At 41.3% G+C, this 22,469-nt stretch overlaps 1 protein-coding gene and 1 long non-coding RNA gene across 5 annotated transcripts in view; both read left to right on the top strand.

Moving 5' to 3' along the window:
* DAPK1 (death associated protein kinase 1) overlaps positions 1-22,469 on the top strand; it is a 192,483-nt gene that overhangs the window by 47,653 nt on the left and 122,361 nt on the right. The gene's annotated exons all lie outside the window — the stretch shown is intronic.
* On the top strand, positions 1,374-16,670 carry LOC306645386. The gene is made up of 2 exons (XR_013759634.1): positions 1,374-2,288; positions 5,245-16,670. It is a non-coding gene; the product is annotated as an uncharacterized lncRNA (long non-coding RNA).

Genomic DNA, 22,469 nt, shown 5'->3' with positions numbered 1-22,469 from the left:
GCTGGATATGACTGAGGGAAACTGTTTTAAAATATAGGTTTTAGTATTATTCAGGTATGGGTCAGGAAATCACTGCCAGTCTAGAAAGAGCTTGTGCTCACAGTTCCCTGCAGGAGAGGGCACACCATGGCACACAGGACCATGTGGGGAAATACCAGAGTCGGGTCAGGAGGCAGAGGGAAGAGGGGAAAACATGGGCAAGAATCCTTATTGTGGCTTCTGCTGAAAGGACCAGGCAAGGTAGAGTGAGCCAGTTTGACTTTGTCTAGTCTGAGTAATTTCAGGGGACTCTGTGGCATAGGAGCTGGCCCTGGTTGCCTGCTAACTGACTCTGGGTTGATCAGGGCAGGATTTGGAGTGTGAGAACTGGATAGAGGAGGTGATCTGGGTGGGCTAGACCCCTGGATGGGTTAATTTGCATATGAATGGTGTGCTGGAGGTGTGTTATTTACTGCCTGTATGAGTAAGCCACCTCCGTAGTGCTTGTCCCTCAGGGCCCGCCAGGCCCCAAAGTGTAAGCATCAGAGGTACAGAAAATACAAGGCAAGGTTAATCTAGAGACAGCTGACTTTTGATGATCAGACATACCACACTTCTCTCTCTTCCCACATCTTCTCTCTGTGCACCTCCCTCTCACCATTTTCTGCACTCCATTTCTTTTATTTTTGTGTCTGTTTTACAAAATATAAGCTTGGTAACATGATCAGTAAATGACATTTGGTAGTTGAAAAGCTGTATTGATTAACATTCTGTTTTCTTTACACCAATACTGAAACACTGAAATTTGCTTCTTTGATTCTCTAACAATTAAACTTCAGAGGTATTCAGCATTACCTCTCTCACTCAAAGAAAAAAGCTTGGCATCGTTCTTATTTGTGTCTTTTTTTTTTTTTTTTTTTTTTTGGGTGACCATTTCTGAGCCAGTGTTCTGATACTGGTGAGGTGTCCACTTGGGGTCCAGGTTCTTGGTATTCTGAACAAAGAATTGAGCAAATCATGCAGAAGTAACAGGTCAAGTATAGATATATTGAAAGTGACTGTGAAAGTAATACTCCATAAAATAGAGCAGAGTGAACCCAGCAAAGCCCACATGTCTGGGCCAGTCACTGTGCCTTGGTCCTCCCTCCTAATGGACATGAGTGAAGACCCTGCCCCATTCGTTCTCATTGGTTACTTTATTTTTGCCTAATTAGAATACAGAACCTGTGGTGGGAGTTGCCATCAGTGGTCAAGTTGTCACTGTTCTTCCTAAACTCCCACCACAGTTCCATTTGTTTCACTCTCTTCTTGGGGCACGTGATATTGATTTTACTCCAATAAACATGTGCTGAAGGTTTATACTTTAGCTAAGGTTTCTCAGCCCGACTCTTGCAGTTTTAGTCCTCAGTAGCACTGCCTTATGACTGTGTAGCTGGTAGCAGAGCACTAGAGGAAATCAGAGCCAGTGAGATAATACTCTTTCACATTTTATTTTAAATATAGACAAATAAGAGCCACAATTCACATTTTGCATCTTTTCCTCTGTCAGACCATCATCTTTTTAAATGTATTTTGAAGTAAATTGCAGATATCTTTACATCTCACCCCTTTAACACTTCATTATTTTGTGGAATTCAGTATTTGTTTATGGCTCTTTATGTGTGTGGTTTGGTTTATATATAGTGAAATATACAAATCCTAACCACACCTTTTGATGGGTGTAGTTTGTCAAAACAAATGCATTTCCTGGGTAACCCAAATCTCTGTCAAACTATAGATCATTACCATCATGGTCTTCACAATCATTTCTACCCCTACTTTTTCAAACAAAATCACATTCTGAATTTCTCCCTGTAGGTTAGTTTAACCTGTCCTAGACCTTACTGTACATGAAATTGTACATTCTATGCACTATTTTGTCTAAGCCTTTTTTTTTTTTTTTTCACTCGGGCTATTATAACAAAATACCATAGACTGAGTGCCTTGAATAACAGAAATCTACTGTCTCACAGTTCTAGAAGCTGGAAGTTCAAGATCAAGGTATTGGCAGGGTTGTGCTTCCTCTGATGGCACTAGGGAGGAGTCTGTTTCAGGCCCCTTTGCTGCTTTCTAGTTCTTTGGCTTGGGCAGCATAGCTCCATTCTCCACATGACATACTGTGTTTGTTCTGAATCTGTCCAGATTTCCTCCTAAGAACCTAAGGTCTTCCTAAGGACACCTGTCATTTGGGATATGCCTTACTGAAGTATGACCTCATCTTAACTAATCATATTTGGTGACCTCATTTCCCAGTAAGACTACATTTTGAGGTACTGGTTATATCTCATAATATGAACTTCAGCATATGAATTTTGGGAGGTCATAATTCAACCCATGATCTTGACACCTAGATTATTATATGGATCAGTGGTTCTTTTTTGCTGAGGAGCATTCCATAGTATACATAGACTGCAGTTGTTTAACCATTATCATTGATGGGTGATAGTTTTGACTGTGTGAATACAGCTGCTAAGAACATTTTTGTACAAGTCTTTTTGTGCATATGCACTTTTTGTTTGTCTTGGATATATACCCTTATGCCCTACTGGGATAGGGGGTTGATTTAAGCACGGATAGGGAAGGCTGTTCCTTCTGAGGCTTGAAACCCGCTGCTGGGTCCCTCATCTGCCTTGGCAGCAGCCCAGATAGCACCTCTTCTGTGTTGCTCCAGTCCCATCAGGAGGCAGCAGCGTAAAACCACTGGCTCTACTTCCTAAAACATGCTGTAGTTAGGATATGATTCACCAAGACTTATGTTGAAATTTGGTTCTCAATGTGGCAGTGTTGAGAAGTGATAGGGCCTCTAAGAGGTGCTACACCATGGGGACCAGGCCCTCATGAATAGATTAATGGTTTCTCTTTCTCAATTTTTTGGGGAGGTACTGGAGATTGAACTCAGGGGTGCTTTACAGCTGAACTACATCCCTAGCTCTTTTTTATTTTTTATTTTGAGGGTCTTGCTAAGTTGCTGAGGTTGGCATTGAATTTGTGATCCTTCTGCCTCAGCCTCCCGAGTTGCTGGGACTACAGGCATGCCTGTAGAATAAATGTTTTCTCATGAGATTAGGTTAGCAGTCTCAGGCATTTGCCCCACTTTTTTCTCTTTTCCTCATGGATCACTTCCGCATCCACATTTTATCCATGTATGAAGCAGCACATAGCTCTCAGCATAAGCTGTGCAGATGGTAGTATGTTCCTAGATTCCAGAAGTGTGAGTCAAAGTAAACCTCTTCAATCTTTTTTTTTTTTTTTTTTTTTTTTTAAATCAGGAATTGTACCCAGGATGCTTAACCACTAAGCTTCATCCCCAACTCTTTTCTATTTTTTATTTTGAGACAGGGTCTCACTAAGTTCCTTAGAGCCTTACTGACTTGCTGAGGCTGGCTTTGAAATTGCAATCCTCCTGCCTCCGCTTCCCAAGCTGCTGAGAGAGGTGTGTGCCATCGTGTCTGGACACTGAATTACCTAATCTTAGATATTATTATAGTACCAAAAAATGAGCTAAGAAACATCATCTTGTTTATTAATTTAGATTTTAAGCCAATCTTTTGTTTTCCCTCTAAGGTTAATGAGGAAATCCTTAAAGATGGAAAAACTGAGGACATGTTGTCTGGGACAACAAGGATGAAGGGAACTGGAAAGATTGTCCTTATTCCAGGATAGCAGTGGCAGTGGATGAGGGACAGGACAGTGGGCAAAATCCTCCAGAGCTGCAGGGGAAAAGGGGGAGAGAAGGGGCCTTCAGGAGCTATCCCAGGTCATTATAGGACTTGGGGACTGCCCCAGCATGATGTCTACCTACATCTCAGCAAGTCATGACCTCTTTCAGGGAAGCATGAATCTTGATACAGTGACACAGAGAAGCTGTAACCAAACCAGAGTGTCACCACAGAGCCCAGCAGGACAGTCCTGAAGATAAACATCACTGTGCACTGTCATCTCTGAGCAGTAAGCTTTGCTGATGTACAGGAAAGTCTAGCCTACAGCAGATGCAAGTCTCAGATGCCTCTGTGGGCCAGCCATCGGCAGTCGCAATCTAGATGAGTAAGTGCACTCCAGAATAATCTCAGCTGCCAATAAGCCAGGAGGGCTTCATGGGCGAGGAGTCACTGTGATAACCAAGATCAATTTCTAAGACAACCAGGAGGCCTCCAAGGGCCAGCTCACCTTTCAGGCTGCTATTCTGGGAATGTGATACTGTGTCTTTCAGCCTGGGCAGGGACATATCTGACCTGGCTAGGGGTCCTGCACTCTCTTAAGTCCCAGTAGGATGCTGAGAGCCTGACCAGGGTGGCAAGCAGGGAGGGGATGTTGCTTTCAGGAAGTGTTCAGTCAAGGAATATGGAAGTTTGTTCAACAAGTTTAGTACATGCAGCTATCATGGCTCTCTGTACCTGGGATTTCCTTCTGAACATCCCGGAAAGGAGCAAGGAAGGGATGTTTATAGAGTGTGTCAGCCTGAAAGAGACAGCGTGTCAGCCTGAATAGTGGAAGGGGCACTATTGTACGTTAGGGTTCATGAAATTAGTAATCTGGTAGACTCATTTTCTGTCGCACTTTGGCAGACATTGCCACTGGTGACTTCTCTTTTTTCCCTAATATAGACAGAAAAATCAAGACCACTGGGAGAAAAAAATTTATTTTGTATATGTACAATTTTAATGTTTCATTTTAACCATTTTTAAGGGCACAGTTCAGTGGCAGCAAGTTCAGTCACATTATTGTGCAGCCACCACCACCACTCATCTCCAGAACTTTTTTGTCTTCCCAAATTGAACTCTACTTGTTAAACACTAATTTCTAATTTCCCCCTCCTCCTAGCCCTGACAACCACTATTCAACTTTCTGTATGTCAATTTAAACTGCCTTTGAGAAGATGTGTTCTGCTCCCCGACATTGTTGTTGATATTTAAGTTCCAGCTGGCTGAATAGGCTAGAAACCAAGCAAAATTCCATTCATCAAACTCTTAGAGTATTTTCTAGTTTGACTTTTCTCTGTCATAGAAGGTGGAAGTGGGTGATTGGTAATACTTGATATCTGTACACTTTCTGAACCTCCTCTCTAGCATCCTGTGCATATATATCTTAATAATCATTTAATATAATTAGTAATTTTATGAAAATATAATTAACCAAATAATGTTATCAGCAATTATCCATTTATATGATATTTTCTTCTATCTGACTATGAATCTCTTAATGACATGTTTTTCTTTGAATTGTCAGCTCTCAGCACTGTGTCTGGCATGTGGGGTGCACGATATTTATTTTTAATATTCCACAGTCAAGGGTGGCAAGAGGGAGAGAAAGAGGAAGAGAAAGGATGGGACATGTGTTCCATGGGCCAAAAGGCAATTCAGGTGAATACCCTCAATATGCCCTTCACTGAGTTTTGCATGTTTGGTGGGATGAAAATAGGGAACCAGGTTGGAAAACTTGGCTGTAAATTAAACTTAACATTTGGGGGGATACCCTTTGAGTATCGTTGTAAGCTAAATTCCCCTTTTCTCAGAATAATGCCCTCAAATACCCAAACATAAAAGCCCAGTCTTGGCAGATTTCTAGATGCTGAGATTAGAAATTCTGTTCCAAGGTGTAAAATAAGCTACATTTTTGTTTTCACCTAATTAGCTTAGTTCATAGAGAGCTACTAATTCATTAAAATTTTGCATTTAGGGGCTTAGTGGTAGAGTGCGGTGGTAGAGTGCTGGCCTAGCTTGTACAAGGCCCTGGGGTTGATCACTAGCACCTCAAAAAAATATTACACTTTATTTTGCCATCAGTAATCTCTCAAATTTGAGGAAGTAAAAGGAGATCATTTCTTGAATGCTTGTATACTGATGCTTTTAATGGTTCATGTTTTTAAAATTATTCCCATATTCTGCAGTACCTCAATGAATTATTATTATTATTATTATTGTTATTTTAGTTCAATAACAATCATTAAAGAATTGTGAAATACTGAAAGGAGCAGTAAAATAATAAAAGATGATACTAACAAAATGTCACCTTCACTTCTCTAGAAAATTCAGGGGTTGGGGGTGTAACCCTGTGGTAGGTAGCACTTTTGCCTAGCATATGCAAGGCCCTGGGTCCCGTCCAAGGCATCAAGGCCTACATTTTGCTGCGTTTGACTTAAGTGTGTATTGTATACTTGTGCATGTAGATCCCTCCACAAGGATGCAGTATTTGCTTCTGTGGTCAGGGGGCCTCCTGGGAGACAGTGATCTCCATGACATCCTGGATCCCCTAAAAGAGCAAAGAGCCATCTGGTGGTCTCTGCCTGCCTGACTACCCAGTAGAAGACAGTGGGAGCCAATTCTTTCTCCTGCCCTGGCCTTTAGGCCACCTCCCCAGACCCCTAAGAATTGCAGGGCTTTTCCTGGCTCTAGAAGCCTTTAAAGAGGAGCCCTGCTGGTGGCAGTTCTTAGCGTATCATCTTAAAGATGATATCAGTTGTAGAGGCCCCTTGACCCCTGAAGAGGGTTCCGGGAGCAGAGTAACTTGCTGGGACTGAGGAGTAACCATGACCTCAGAGCCCTTAACAAGGCTGTGGGAAGAGCCCTGCCATGTGCATGAGGCCTTGTTACTCTGCTGTGCTTAAGGCAGCCTCACTATGATGATTTAGGGACTTTGGGGTTTACATAACTTCCCTTTTTCTCAGCAGAGGGAGTTCCTTATTTTTGAAAACCTCAAGGTCCCAGAGGACCCAGTTCCTGATCTGGCTGTCTTGTTGGGGAATTTCTGCAATTTAGTGTGTTCTTAAGCAGACATTGTTCAGAAACAGGTCTAAGCCTGGTCTTAACCTTTTAAAGCAATGCATCTGCACTTCCTTGTAACCTTTCTTCCTTCTTTTCCACAGATACGGAAGATGGGAAAAACACCCTGGGGCTGTCTGACATTATCCCTCAAGTAACATTAGTAACAAAACCACTTCCCCAAATTAAATAAAAAAGATTAAAACCTCCAATATTTAAAAACTCATTAAGCGCTAGAATCACCTTCATACTTACTGTTAAGAACAAATAGGCAATCATGAAGTGCACTCTATTAAAAAATTACTGGCTGGCTAAAAGGTAGGCGAGCTCCATGTCAATATGATTCGACAGTGCACTCGAAAATTATTATTTAAAGGAATGGAGGTAGTCACTAGTTTGTGTTGCCACTAGATATTGTTTTATTCTTAAGAAGACAAATGAGAAAATTAGGTATTATGCAACAAGAAGCAGGAGTGAATGCGACCATCATAATTACTGCTCATGAGCAGAGGAAGAGCTGTTTATTTGTATTCTGATTTCTAATATAATCTCTATCCCTGGGACTCACTGATATTGCAGGACCCAAAAATAGAAGAAAGCAATTTGGGATGGACTTTCCATCAACAATAACTTATGTGGCTGAGCACCTGTGTGGGCTGGGTATTGTTTTAAGTATTTTCATGTATCATCTCTTTTTTTCTTCACCACAGCTCTGTGAGATCAATACAAATGTTATATTGACTTTACAGATAAAGAAACTGAGTCATAGAGAAGTATGTAGATCAGGTTCTCTAGTCAAAGGTCATAGGAATGGGTGAAGTTCCCACCTGTGTGTGCAGACCCTCTCTGCATCTGCCTTCCAGACCATCTCTATCAGGTCAAGGGGCTTCAGATTGCTCTCTTTGGGTCACTGATTTATTCACCATATATTTATGGAGAACCTGCTGCCCACTGGTCAGTCTTCTGACCACCAGGGACATAGCAGCAGACAAGACAATCTAATCTCATGGTGTGAATTTAAGTGGGGTGCAGGTAATTGACAGGGGACAGAAGACCTGGTGTGCTACAGCTGAAACATAATCAAGGAGCCTCAACTGCAGAAGAGAGCCTTGATCTCTGAGAGGTGAAGTCTTTTGCTCAGGATCTTGGAGCATAGTATGGCAGTGAGGAGTCCAATAGAGCTTGTGTGCTCCCTTAGCTGGTCCCTCAGGAGGAATTTCCTCCACAACTTTTCCCTCCCTCCCTTCTTTTTTCCTTTTTTACTTTCCTTCCTACCTTTCTTCCTTCTGTTTCAAAGAGGTGGTAGAATTGCTTTTCCTTCCTTCCTTCCTTCCTTCCTTCCTTCCTTCCTTCCTTCCTTCCTTCCTTCCTTCCTTCCTTCCTTCCTTCCTTCCAGGAAGCAGCTAAAAATGAATTTCTTCTCCTGGGCCAAAAGGCTCTTGTTTGGAGAGAGGCCTTTGCTTGGGGAGTCTGAAAGTCCAATATTGGGCAGTTCCATTTGGTTGTTCTCTAGTGAAGGTGTAATGGTGGATGGTATCATAGCAGGAGCCCAGAGAGAGGGGGAGAAGAATAAAGATAGAAACAGAGAGAGACTGAGAGGTATCATATCTCCAGTCAGGAAGCCAGAGTGATTCAGGGGTCAGGCTCACTCTTTTAACAACTCTATCATAAGAACTAACTCAAGGTCCTGTAAGAACTACCTTAATCGCCTCCGAAAGCACACTCCCTATGACCTGAGGATGTCCTACTAGGCACCATCCCTTGAAAGATTCCACCACCTTGGGGTCACCACACTGAGGATCAAGCCTCCAACATGAGCCCTTGGGGAGCAAACTCATATAGAAACCATAAGAGACCCCTTCCTGGTTAGACCCAACAAGTCATTTCATCGTTGTCCTTGCTTCACCTCTGCTGCAAAGGGAAGAGGTTGCAGGCAGCCAGGCAGCTATAGTTATCCTGGTTCCTCAGAAACAAAGACTTGGGCAATCTGTGGGAGACTACTTCTATGGGTCCAAGAGAGCCCAGTCAAGGTTTTCTGACTCTCTTTTGGCCAAGGTTATAGACTATAGGCATTCAGGGTTGGGACTGGACTCTGGGGACATGTTGCTGTAGGTTCAGGGGTGTCTTTCCCTGACCATGTATTCTAGGTAGTTTGCTCACTCTTCCCTCAGGGTCAGGAGAGTGCATGAGGTAGTCTCTAGGCGGTGCAGATATCCTTTGGGCCCATGATCTCAAACCTGGGGATGATGATCAAAGAAGTCAATGCAAAGTTCCTGTGGGAGGTAAGAAACTTGATATGGCCCCTGAATCTCTACCTTAACTCAGCCCCTTTTGTGGGTTTTTGATGAAGAAAGGAAATTAAGCCACTTCCTTAACTCAAGGCAAGCAAGAACATAGAGTCAGGAGAAGGTAGGACAGATAGAAGTGGTAATCAGTGTGTTACTGCCATTTGAACTGCTCTAAGCCCGTAGCCATCTTGCTTAAAGCTGGCTATCCTTTTCTTCAGCATTGCAGTTAAAGATAAAGTATGTGCTCCTCCCTACTTTGTTAAAGTTAGGATGGGCAAAATCATGACACTAAAACAAACAGCTCCAATGGCCAATGTGAGTTATTTGGAGGCTCTACTTCATTCGTGTGTCCTAACTTTGGGACCAAAGCTAATGAGGAGTCTCTAGCATCCAGAATATTTGTATATGATATCTCCAAACTAGTGAGGGAGGAGGGTGTGGTAAATGGAGGACTGGCTCTTGAGGCTCTTATCTGGGACCAACACTAGTACTTGAGCTCACATCTCATTGGTTGAAATAAGTCACATGGTCACACTTAATTTAGGAGCATGGCAGGACCCTCCTACTATATGTTAAAAAGAGACCCTGAAATGTTTGATGAATAGTGCTGCCACAGGCATTATTTAAATAGGACATTATTTTTACAGAAAAAGGGTTATGAGCTGAATCATTTGCTAATTTGGTGTCTCTACATACCTGAAGGAAGCTGAGATTACCAGTGTTTTGCCTAATCTCAGGCCCAGTGTTCAGAAAGAAAAAAATAAATCTTGACAAGTCTAACTCAAAATAATAACACGTCAGCTGCCCAAATTTGGAAGACAGATTGAAGCATCAGTCAGCTGCTCTTGCAAAATGAAGAAAATTTTCTGCCTATTAAGCTTACAAAATGATTTAAAGAGGATTCTGCCTAGACACGATGACTTGCTCTGCTTTGCTGTGAAACCTAAACCAAGTGCTGACTTCCTAAATTTTTATACTTCCTTCATGGTGGATGATGTAGTTTGGAGTGAAGGTTGGAAAATGGAAGGAGCTCAGCAATCTGCGTAGATGTTTGTTACCTGTGCATGTCAGGGCAGGTGTTGGTCTTTCCTTGTGAAGTGGTTGTGTTTGTTTTCTGTTGTCTTAAGTTTTCTGTAAATTAACTCTTAGCATTCTTTTGATTTTTTTATAAAATATACCTTTGGGCATTCTTTCCTGGTATATGCCAGTTCCTTGGTTTATAAAGGTATGCATTTGTGAGAATTTCTTTAATTAATCCACACAAATTTATTAAGCACCATTTGCATGGAAATAATTTGGGGAGTTATAATTGGGGGTAGAAAGGTAAATGTGAATTTAAGGTCTTTGAATGCTTTCAAATTTAAGGTTTCCATGCTCCAGTTTGAAAAGTAAAGAACAATATGCGCACTAATAACTCTTTCCAGACTTCCTATTTAACATTTATAGTTAGTTTTTTTTTTCTCATCCTTTCTTTCATCTTTCTGTTTTCCTACACTGTTAACATTTTCATTATTACTAGTCAGTATTCCTAGTTGCATGGGAACACTTATTTTTATCATTAAATAAGACACGGTGCTAAACTTTTTCCATGTACTAGCTCATTCCATCTTGCAATGGAGAGACATTTTTTCTTTATTTTGCCAGTGATGAAACTGAGTCTCAGAAGTTAAGCATCTTCCTTGAGGTTCCACAGCATTTAATGGCAGAGCTGGAATTTGAATTGTCCTGTCTATCTCAGGACTTTGCTGAGAGCTCTTGAAACTACATCCCAACTGGCTTCCTGATGGCCAGTTTAGAGATTCCTTGCCAGAAGTAAAGGGGCTGCCATTTGCGCTCTGAATGTGTTGGAGGACTCGAAAAGATTTGTTTTATGCTTTAACTACTCCTACTTCTCGTTCAGCCCAGGGAATAACAGAAGACTGTGGACTCTGTCAATGGTATATAAAATTCTGAGTAGGAAAGTGAAGGACTTGGTGGATGGGTGAGTGAAAAGAGGAGGGGACTGTAGAAAGGTGTGGCTTTAGACATCATCATCATGAAGGGAAGGATGCAGGAAACCCTGGGCATAACTGGGTACCTTACAGTTGCATTTCTCAGGTGCTCATGTGCAACCAAATCCTGGGCATCCTGTGAAAATGCAGGTCTGATTCAGTAGGAGTGTAGGGGTTCCCAAGGCTCTGCATTCTAATGTGCTCTGATGGTCCACACGTTTGAGTAGCAAGGCCACCAGTGCAACCAAGAAAGAGACCATTCCTAGTAACATAGATCATCAGTAGCTCTTGGAGAAAAAAAATCATGGAAATGAGTCTTGACAATGGCCAGAGTACAGAGTATGACTACTGTATTTCACCACATAATCATTGCAGATTTTATGCAAAAGTATTTTGCAAACTAGTGGGGTGTGACCATTGTGTGAAGCTTTTTTTTCTTTAAATTGTGCCAGTATTACTTAAAAATCATGTATTACTAAGATTAGGATGCATGGAATATTCGTGAATATACATTAAAATTAAATAGTCCAAATTGATGCACATCATTTCTTTCTTTTTCTTTCTTTCTTTTTTTTTTTTTTTTGCAATGCTGGTGATTTGAACCCAGGGCCTTGTGCTTGCGAGGCAAACACTCTACCAACCAAACTATATCCCCAGCCCTGATGCATATCATTTCTTCATGATGGTTTGGCAAACATTTGTTCAGGTGTGGAAAAAAAGTTAACACATTAGTTGCTATTGATTTGTGAGTTAGTTGAAATATTGCTCTTGGAGAAAATTTACTAGTGTTCGGAAATATGGGCTTAGAAAATTTAATCTTTTGTGTCCTGAAGATTCCATGCCACTGTCTTTCGTTTTCTCATCTGGCACACCATCCTCAGGGCCACTCCTATACGATGTGTTTCTTGTTAGTACTGCAGCAGTCCCAACAAGCCATGCAAGTCCGCTTTTGAAACATACTGACAATGTCTGTGTGTGGAGAATTCTAGGCTCATGGCTCACAGTGCGTTAGAAGATAAATGCACTTCCATATGCTACTGGTAAATCCGTTGCTACTCTGTTTACCATTTAAATGATGTGATGATCGGAATTAAAACATGCAACAATTATGCAATGAAAAGTTAGAAAGCAGTTTTTGTACTAAAAAACAGGGTGGGATGATTATGCAGTGAAATAGGAGCCTATCATTTTAAGGGTGCAAATGGGACCCTGTAGGTGCCAACCAGAAAATGGTGGGATTGTACAAGGGGGTTGGGACATGATAACAGTGCATGTGTATTTTTTAAAAGAAAATATACATGGATGGAAGTGGACAATGAAATATTTCAAAAAAGGTAGGTATAGATCTGGAAGTCTAAAAATTGGCTACTTTTTGGTGAAGATTCAAAAATAAGAGAGCTCAATCTAGTGTTTTGATGGGAATGTGACAAATATCTCAGCTGCAGTAAGGAATTGGCTCTACTTTCCTATTATACAATACCAACTGGGTCACAGAGGAGAGACTTAGTTGTGGGAGACTTTAAGAATCTATGGAAAACCGTATTTTTCTCAAGACAAAAGGCTCATCCTTATGATATTTGCATTACTGATGATTTCCTGGTTTCCTTGTCTTCAAGGCAGTTAACCTTAGGGACCTAGTCACTTCAGGCCAGCCTTATTTCCTCATATGAACACATCACTGGACTGATGAAACATAGATATATCATCATGTCACACAGGGAATTCAGCAGGATGTTGACAATGTTCCTTGTGGGACAGATCTCTGTGGTCAATGTGGAAAGAATATGCGCTGATTCCAAAACAATCTGGGTGCCTTGTTGGATAGGAAAATAGCAAAAACCCAGCAATCATAGCGTTGCCATTCAAAAAGAAGTACCCCAGAAGTCATGTGGGTAGTTCATCTGAAGATGTAGATGGACTGCTCATGCTACATAAAGTACCTTCCAAAACAAATTATTATGACATTAAAATAGATTCTTTCTATTGGCAAGGAAGTGACTGCAAAGTCATGGGGATGTGGTGGACTTTAGAAATGCTTGGCCTCTCCTCCCATGGTGGTAGGTGCTAAGTCAATTTGTAGCTGATTATTGTCTTGAATATGTACTCAAATTACCTGTGTAGCAAGCCATCTGCTGTCTGCTCCAGACTCCTTTGGTGGGCCTTGGGAAAGGAAAATATTGCCAAAATGCAGATAACCTGCTAAATTGATAAATAGGGAAAGAGGAGATGAAGCTCTGTTCTTTTCTGGCCCAAGTGGGAGAAACTGGGTGGGACTGGGAGTAAGGAGGGAATTAGTTGTGGTAATGTATTCTGTAGCTTCTTCTTTTGAATTAAAGAACTGGCAACTTGGTTTCCACTGGTGTGTTTGACATAGCAGGAGCCATTGTCAAACCTGAGCTCTTTTAGGTGCTGGGGGCTATACCTGGACTCCTCAGATTGCCTTTGATTAGTCTGTGCACCACCCAGCCCTACTTGCTTCTTGCATCAGGCGTTCCCTGCCAAGTGTGACTCAAGTTCTGAGAGGTAGTTTTGCAGTCTTAATCAAATGGCAGTCATTAACCTGTGCACGATGCTCTATTGTGTCCAAGTGTAGTTCCTTTTTATCATACTTAGCCACGCCAAGAAATTGTCACCCTTCAATCCAAATTCTAATGCTAAGGAATTGAAGGCTCCAAAGAGAAGACAGTGACTGTCCAAGGTTTCATGGCCAATGAGAAGACCAAAGTATGATTACCAGCCATATCTCCAGTTCTGCCCATTTAGGGCGAGTTATTGATTAAAGAAGAGATAGCAGTGATGAATGAAGCTGACCAGGCATATGGTAGTAGGGTGCAGTGGGACCTGTGTCCAGCTGAAGAGGCAGGGCCATCTGGAGTCCTGGGCTCTTGTTGTCTGTGCGGATGTGGGCCAGCACTGGAATTTCTTCCAAATTTTCAGGCAATGCCAGGAATTGAGGTTTTCAAACATTAAGGATGGATTCAGTTCTTTTCACAACACCGTGACCCAGCACTGTGGCATCAACAACATCCCCACAAACCTCCAGTTGTGATTGGTGGATTAAAACAAAACCTCCTGCCTAATGAATTTAGGTTTAGTTTTTTTTTTTTGAGAGTACTGCATTTTAGAAGAATTTGTTGAAGCAATTTATTTTCTAATGAATGTTGTCTCTGGGGGAGAATTTGTTTTTTTTCATCCAAGGCACCATCTTGTGTTTGCTCTGGTTTCCCCAAATTCAAGAATTGTTGGCTAAAGAGGGTGGGAAAATAGGATACTGTAATATCTTGTGGCTTAACTATATTCTTCCGTTCTTTTTGCCCAGGTGTCCGAACCCCACTAAGTGGCAGCCATCAGGCTATAGAAGGGGAAGGCTGCCTCAAATGGATTGTGTGATTGCATTGAAAGTCAGTTTTCTAAAAGTCCTTGAAAAATGGATACAGGTTGTTTGAGCCACATAGTTTTAGGGTTGTTGCAAAACAGGTCCACTTTAAGATTAATCATTTACTCCCATTTCATGAAGGGGAATCTCTCCACAGTAGACAGCTCAGTTCTAGCCCTGGTGTGCACGGGAGACTGATATATATGAGCAGATTTTATACTGAGAAAGTAGTCTTAGAGGAATATAGAATGGACTACTGAAGGGCCACTGCAAAAGTGATTAAAACTTATTTCCAAGGGTGGTTTCTCTTGGTGGAGAGAATTCATAATGAGTTCATCTCTGGTTTTGCACAAGCAGCACCTGCTTGCATTAACTCCAGTGGTTCTTGACCTTGGCAGCTTGCAGAATTTCCTGTGAATTTTGAAAATCACTGCTCCCTGGATCCAGCCTCAAAAATTAGGATTTAATTGGCTTGTGGAATGGTGAAGGCTAGATCTAGATTTTTAATAGCTCCCTCAGTGCCTCTGTGGTTGAGAACCTCTATTCCAGGTGTGTGAATTTTGAACTTCAGTATTTATCAGAGGCACCTGGGGAGATTGTTAAACTGCAGATTGCTCATGCTGTAGTGAACACGTGTAATCCTAGCAATTTAGGAGGCTGAGGCAGGAGGATCACAAGTTTGAGACCAGCTGTGGAAACTTAGTGAGTCCCTCTCTCAAAATAAAATGAAAAGGGCTGAGGATGTAATTCAGTGGTAAAGTGCCCCTGGTTTCAATTCTCGGTACCCGGCCCCCCCTGCCCCCCCCCCCAAAAAAAAAAAAAGATTGCTGGTCCCTGCCCATAGGTGGAATTGGAACCTTAGCGAGGGCTCTGGAATCTGTATTCTTAAAAGTCTTGACACCAGCTGGACCCAGGTGATCTTGGCTTAGGTGCACATATACATACACACAAAGATATGTTATTTACAATTAATAAAATAGAAGTGCTTCAGTGTCCCATTTTTGTCAGTTGCTTGAAGGGAAAATAGATGCTGGGAAACGGATAGAAATTAAGTCTCAAAGCCTGTGATTACCTAAATCCTTGCAGCTGGAGCATCTTGTTGGGCAGGGAGTGTGTGTGTGTGTGTGTGTGTGTGTGTGTGTGTGTGTGTGTGCGCGCGCGCGCAGAGCCAGATCCTGTCATTCTCAATCTCGATACTTCAATGGCTTTCTGGCTCAACCCACACTTGCCCTACAGCTGTAATGGAAGGCTAAGAACTATTTTCCCCTTGCTTTGTTTTTAAGACTCCAGAAAAAAAACTTTCACAAACACAGTAAATTAAGTTATATTCTCTTTGTATTAAAGAAATCACTGTAAAATTCTGCTTCTAGATGTGTGAGTTTATTTCTGGCAATATAATATTTGCATCTCTGTCTCCTACTGGGAGCCAGAAAAGCTTAGAGACAAAAGCAGTTTGTTTTTCCTGCATCTGTTTTTTATACTTATCTCAAAGTGTGCATTGCACTTTTAGTGTTATTCTTTGCATAACCAAGTCACTTGCTAATATTTTCTTTGTCACGTTGTGATAAGAGAAGAATTTCTGTTAGTTGCTGTCTTAGAAGGGGAGGTAAAAGCCCTGCCGATCAAATATCATCACAGCCTGTTTGGACTCTTGACCTCATTTTCCCTCTGATATTGACACAAGGCACACTTCATTCTTATTCTGTTTAGACCTTTCTATTTCAAAGTTTTCTTCAGATGCCAATGTTGTCTAATTATTAACATGGAGAGAGATGCCACAAGTTATTAGCAAAGTGCGGAAAATTGTGTTTGGGAAACTCATTACATCCCCAAATGCTTTGATGTAAATCTGCCATCTACATCTTTTTATAACATCAAATATTTTTACCTTTGAGAATTTTACCCTCCAGTTGGGCCATGTACTTTTTCATTTTTATTGTTTTGTGATGCAAATAAATAGACAGTTGCACCCTGCATAAATAATACAGGTTTTTTGCTATGGAGCTATAATTTATATAATACCCACAAGCAAAGGACTTCTTGGGGAGTGAAAAGCCTGCTTCACCTGGGCATTCTTGGTGGTTAGTCATTTTATGGCAGCAACGTAGGAGATGGATTCCAAAGATTGAAATGCACCAAATGTCTGATTCTTCAGATTTCAGGGACAGGAGAAAGGATAGAAATGATTCAGGAAACATTGGGTATTAAGGTAAGAGTCTCAGTGATTTTTTTTTTTTTTCCATCCAGTATCATATGCTCAATTTGTTTCCCTTGCTTATATGTGGAACTGACCCCTAAACATGCTGATAAGAGAAGAATAAGTAAGTAAACACTCCCAGGACTTGAGGTTGATATAAAAGTCACTTGGTTTCAGTGAACCGGACTGGAACGAGAGCCTTTTGTTTGCCATTGAAAGTTTAGCACTTGAATTTCAGGTTGGGTTGTTTAGTTCATTAAGGAAGATGTAGACGCCTCATGCCAATGCCTGTTTTCTTCAGGCCTTGAGAAAGAAGTCATTGTGCATTAGGTACACATGGCACACACACACACACACAAAGCAAACAGTGACTTAATTGTACCCTGGGAATAAAAGCCACTACCTGGGACAAGGTGGGGAACTTACAATTCTGCTTACTGCTTTCTACTCTGCAGAGTTAGTTGCCGGGATCCTGGAGCAGGCATCTGTACTGTTTTGGTGTTTGTCTGTGAAATTGTAATCCATGGAATGTTTTCTTCTGGAGTTTAAAAAGGAAGGGAATGTTAATCCCAGTGACTCTGAGGCAGGAGGATTGTAAATTTGAGGCCAGCAGCATAGTGAGACCCGGTCTGAAAATTAGAAAAACAAAAACAAAAAGGACTGAGGATGAGGCTCAGAGGTAGAACACCCCAGGGTTCAATTCCCAGTACCACCAAAAAAAAAAAAAAGAGGGAAATGTGGCTATGTTGCTCTGACTCTGAAGAAACCCAAAGTCTGGGTCCAAGTTGTCCTTCACACTTCTGAGCATACACACACATACCAGAAGTTAAGCAGAAGGAGGAGACTGGAAAGGGAACAGAGAACTTGGTTCCCCCATCCAGTATGCCTCCCTGTGAAAGTTCCAGTGGCACAAATTGATGGTTGTATCCTGTGGCTGTCCATCTGCCTGCCAGCAGTTAGTCAATTAAAAAGCACTTACACACTATTTACACAGCTGTCTGTTGGCAATGTGTGTGTGCCAGTGTGAGAATTTGGGGGCTGTCTTGGTTTAGGTGGGTACCCACCTAACCCAGAGAAGTTAGTTACCTTGTGACTTCTCTTCCTTAAATGTGATGTAAATGTACCTCCTTGCATGGTGACATAGTTGGTTAAAAGCTTCTCTCCAGATTATGACTGAGCAGTTGGCTCTTGTGTTGTCTGGTTGGTAGATGACCTCCGTCCAGGATCTTCCTTCCAGGACTTGTTATTTCTTTAGCCTTTGGAGTATCAGTCAAGGCCAAGATTTCGACTTTCTTCTTTTGGGGAGAATGTTGTGGAGTCAGGGGTTGGGAGTAAGTAAATCACAAGTAAAAAGAGCTGCTTTGGAATTGAAGTTCCTTTTCCTTCCATGGTTGTCTTGAATTTTGGCAAATCTATTCCAGTGAATACAGCAGCTAATAATAATAATAGTCAAGCTGGCATTGATTGACTTTTTGCCCCCCTACTCTGCTCATAATGCAGTGTTACTTTTAATCCTCATGATAAGTGGTTTTTATTTTTAAAACTGAAACAAGATGAGCCTGGTGATGTAGCTCAGTGGTAGTGTGTCTCAAAACAAACAAGCAAAAACCAAAAAATCAAACAAAACTGAAGCAAGTGTTTAGATCCAGTTCCATGACAATAGCTAAATATATTTTCCTTGAAGTCATATGCCACCTCCCATCAAAACCAGCATTTTCCACACTTCCCAGTGCAATGAGTGGCCTGGGATCTTGTAAACATGTAGATTCTGATTCTGTGAGTCTGGATGGGGACTGGGGTCCTGTGCTTCTATAGTGCACTCAGGTGAGGATGATGCTGTTGTACACAGAACACCCTGGGTTATAAGATTCCAAGTCAGAAATTGCCATCCTGGCTGAGATCTGAAACATGCAGCTTCCCTCCCACCTCCAGGATTTTGATTCTGGAAAAAGGAGGCTTGTTTTTACAAAACATTGAGCAAGCCAGGGTGGGGAGAGTATCTCATAGCTTGTACAAGGTCACACGGCCACCACCCAGCTTCCTCCTCACATGAGCTCTGACTTCATATGTCCAGGAATTTAACAAACTATGGGAAATGGAAGTGGTCTTGTAGGATTGTATTTATGCTCTTGACCTCTCTGATTCTAATCCAAACTGACTGCTGATCATTTGGGGTTTTCAAGTTATCTTTAGAGTGTTTGTTAGGATGAGTTTTGGCAGTTTGTGACAGAAAATTCCAAAATAATAATGACTTGAAGAAAATAGAAGTTTATTGCTGAAACAGGTAGGGGTCCACAGCTGGTGTGGCAGTTTCATGGTATCAAGGACCTTGTCTCCTTTTATTGTGCCCCTCTGTTATCTTAAGCATGAGACTTAAGGCTTCAAGGTCCAACAAGGCTGCTTTGCTCCAAGCCATCACATCTTCATTCTTTCTTTAGGAAGAAGAAAGGAGGAAGGGTGTGTTCTTTCCCATGAAAGACATTTTTGGGTATTGCACACAGTACTTCTGCTCACATCCTGTTGGCCATCCTGTTAAATGACCACAAGAAAGACAAAGAGATGTAGTCTTTTTGTTTTTGGTTAGACATACAATTTATTTATAAAGTGCTTGAACGTCATGCTTTCATTACATCCATCAAAAGAAAGTCTTTTTATTAGGTGGCTAACTCTTCAACCAAAATTGGCAATTCTAGGACTCAGGACAATGGAAAGATCATATTGGGACAAACAATTGTCCCTGCCTCTCTAGGGTCTTCAGACATTACTACTGATCATTACCCAGTAATGTTAATATTCACATATTAATTCAAGAGGCAAACCAGATTTTTATTTTTGCTTGAGAAAGGCATTGTATACCAGCCACTCCATGATTCAAGGAGATCAATATTTGAACTTAAGAATTAAATAGATTTTTAGTGGTATTTTAAGCACAAATGGGTGATTCTTTATTCTGTCTAGCATGTTTCACTTAGTGCCTTAAAAATACCTAGGATACGTTTCTGTGCAGGTGAGAAAATTTCATGAGTGACTGAAGTATTAATACTCCACCCATGCTCTTTCTCTTTTGCCTAATTGCAAACACAAAGTTTTCCCTCTAGAAGAGAATGTGCCAAGAGAGGTGGAAGAATAATTTTCTTCAACCTAATCATCACATATTTGAACAGAACTGTTCTCACATTTTCAGGCATTAAGTAGCTCCCCTGGCAAGTGAAATCTAGGGCAGAGTAGAGGTACAGATAGAATTTATACCACATACAGCCTGAGGCAGACCCAGCCATGCCCCAGGAGGGAGGTTGTGAATACATTGAAGTCCTGAAACCAAAGTAGTCGAATCTCATGTGTTTTACAGATGTTTTTGGTGGTTGATGTTTTCCTTTTTCTAACTAGCTCAGGTTAGCAGTAGTCAGATGTCTTTGTTTTGTAACCTCTTTGATGTTAGCACTCAGCATATTCCCAACATTTTGGATTTTGATGGACCCATTCTTTACATAGCCACATAAGTCAGAGTCAGTGAAAATATGATAGAATTTGTGTTAAAAGTCAGGCAGAGCAAATGTTTTCCTGTAGTGAAATCATTGCTGTTTAATCTGTGCTAATAAGAATGAAACTCACAAAACCAAGGTACAATGGATTCATATGTATGTACTTACATTTTCCCCACATCATCTAAATCATATCTTTTCAGGCAGCCTGGTATTTGCTTCTAGGGAAGGGCTTTATCTTGTCCAGTGTCTGTCTGTTCTTGGAGGGAGAAGAGCCATGATTTGGTGTTTGACAAAGTGTGGTTGCAGCTTGCCCCTGCTCCTCAGAAGGTGCCAGTTTCTGACAAATTACCCTGTTTCCCTGTATCTCACTTTTCACTTTCCTTCGGTAGATAATTGTGCCCTCCTCCACAGGTCTGCCACGAGAACATTATGCCTTCCAAAACATGTACATGAAGGATCCAGCCCAGCACTTGGCTCAGTAAATGGACACTTTCTTTATCTCAATATTCCCTTTGACTTTTTTGGATCAAAACCTTACCAGTCATTGGTTAGGGGAAGAAATAATAATCTGGGCTGCTACTGAAATTTATATGTGAGCCTAGTATGGAACTCAAGGGTAATAAGGCAAGCCTAAGAAGAGAACCAGACTCAGTGGGCTTCAAAACACCAGACTCTACATCAGCTGGTTCTCGTGAACCAGCATCATCAGCATCACAGAAACTTGCTAGAAATGCAGATTCTTAGTTCCTATTCCAGATTTTGGGATTTGGAAGCTTTGGGTGTAGGGTCCAGTGTTTTTATCAGACTTGCAAGTGATTTGAATGTATGCTAACATTTGAGAGCCACCAGTATTCAAATCCTAGTTCTCAGGCTGTGATGGATCTTAGATTTCTCCTGGGAAAATGTGAAAACCATCTTCCCTGCACCCCCACCACCGAGATTCTGACCTAGTGAATCTACACTAGTGACCTACAGCCCAGGGCATGAGGATTTTTTAAAAGGCTCCACAGATGATTCCACTTTGCAGTCTGGATTGAAAAATTCTGCTCTTAAAGAGTTTCTGTCTTGTTCTTGTTCTCTTTCTCCTCCTCCCCTTCCCCCTCCTCCCCTTCCCCCTCCTCCCCCTCCTCCCCCTCCCCCTCTCCTTCTCCTCCTCCCCCTTCCCTTCTCCTCCCCCCCCCTCCCACCTTTGGCCTGGGGGTTGTAATTGAGGGAAGAATACTTTTGTTAACAAGTGCTCAGACTGGATGACAGGGACTAGCTGAGATGTTCCCTACAGGCCATAGAAAATTCCCATTGCCTTTAATCTCATTTCCTACAGTGCTCTGATATTTTTGATGGCAGTCTTCTTCTAATTTTAAATGTAACTCATGCCCATGCAGAAAGTTTTGGGGGGGGAAAAAACCCAGAAAACTTTGAAGGAGAAAATAGGAGATCTCCCATAATCCTGTTCCCCCAAAGATCCCATTAAATGTTAGGATTTTGCTGCATTAGTTTTCAGTCTTGCTTGCTTATGTCCTTTTTAATATAAAATGTAATATAAAAGAACATCATGCTGATGTATATAGTTGCATATCTTGCTTTTTTTAACCTAACATTATGTTATGATAATTTTGTGTGATTTTTAAAATTCCAGTTTCAAAGTTGGCATCAGATTCTACGGTGTAGATTTGTCATGATTAACTCAGTCATTTTCTTCCAGTTTGTGCCATTTTTTTTTCCATGATAAGTACAAATATCCTTGTAAACAATATTTGATAGCTTTTCTGATTATTTCCTTAGGGTAGATTCCTAGAAGTAGAATCACTGAGCCAAGAGTTATAAACATTTTAAAGGTTCTTGTTAAATAGAATTAAATTTGTTTCCAGAAGGGTTGTGCCATTTCACTCCCACTCTCTGAATGAGAGTGCATCTTTTCTTGTACTTTTGCAGACATTGGTTATTATCTTAAAAATCAAAACTAGAACTGAAACTACCACTACACCACCGCAATAAAAAAGCTGTTTGTCAAATAGTTTGCTGGGCCAAGCGTTTCTGTCCTTGCCCTCCAGCAGCTCTGTGCGAACTGGTCACAGATTTCTGCAACCCTTTATCTTTATCTTCCTTTTATTCATCTTTTGAGGCATGTTTATCTTTCAATGTCTGACAGCTTTAGTTTGGGGATTGTCATCTTATCTTGGGATTTGAGGCCATCTGGAATCTCAGCTTTGTTCTCTTGAGGCATCATCTTCATTGTATCTGAGCTTCCTCTTCAATGTCTTTGGATGTTTTAACCTATTCATGCCCTGTATACCAGCTACATGCTAGCATAGCATTCAGGATCATATCCTTAAGAAGCTCTTAGTAGGTGCTCTGG

This window comes from Sciurus vulgaris, assembly GCF_902686455.1.
Source record: "Sciurus vulgaris genome assembly, chromosome: 15".
NCBI classification, from domain to species: Eukaryota; Metazoa; Chordata; class Mammalia; order Rodentia; family Sciuridae; genus Sciurus; species Sciurus vulgaris.
This window is presented reverse-complemented; position numbering and strand designations above follow the sequence as displayed.